The sequence below is a fragment of the Nematolebias whitei genome, chromosome 15 (assembly GCF_014905685.2).
Source record: "Nematolebias whitei isolate Nwh7 chromosome 15, NemWhi1, whole genome shotgun sequence".
In the NCBI taxonomy this organism is placed as follows: Eukaryota; Metazoa; Chordata; class Actinopteri; order Cyprinodontiformes; family Rivulidae; genus Nematolebias; species Nematolebias whitei.
The window spans coordinates 43,131,754-43,132,326 of record NC_056512.1 but is presented as its reverse complement, the minus strand read 5'-3'; the positions used below and the strand labels follow the sequence as shown (position 1 = coordinate 43,132,326).

Sequence of the window (573 nt, the reverse complement as noted above, 5' to 3'; positions counted from 1 at the left end):
TACCACTATGCTAATTTTAGCTTTTAGCCTGTCTTTTGCTTTAGTTGGCTACCATTCTGCTACTTTTAGCTTTTAGCCTGTCTTTTGCTTTAGTTGGCTAGCTTTCTGTTACTTTTAGCTTTTAGCCAGTTGTTCGTGTTTGTTGGCTACCATTCTGCTACTTTTAGCTTTTAGCTGGTCTTTGACTTTAGTTTGCTACCACTATGCTAATTTTAGCTTTTAGCCTGTCTTTTGCTTTAGTTAGCTCTCTGTTACTTCTAGCTTTTTGCCAAGCATTTTGCTACTGTTAGCTTTCTTTGTGCTCCTTTTTAAACACCGTTGTTGGTCTTTTAGCTTTCAGTTAGCCCTTCTGCTACTTTCAGCTGTAACAGTCAGCTTGTTTAACCTTCTGCAGCCTCTCAGAGTTCATCCTGAGTGTTGGCAGGAAGCCCTCCTGTCTTTAGTTTCTGCGTGGATCGTTTGTTCTCAGCTGCCTCCGTTCATCTCGGCAACAAACCAAGTTTTATTTGAGGCGCGCCTCCTCCTCAGCGCTGACCCTCCTCCTCAGCGCTGACCCTCCTCCTCAGCGCTGAC

The 573-nt window shown here is 44.0% G+C and overlaps 1 protein-coding gene across 1 annotated transcript in view; it reads left to right on the top strand.

The window, feature by feature from the left end:
• LOC119421871 (supervillin) overlaps nt 1-573 on the top strand; it is a gene marked incomplete at its 3' end in the record, with an annotated part of 27,807 nt that overhangs the window by 18,986 nt on the left and 8,248 nt on the right.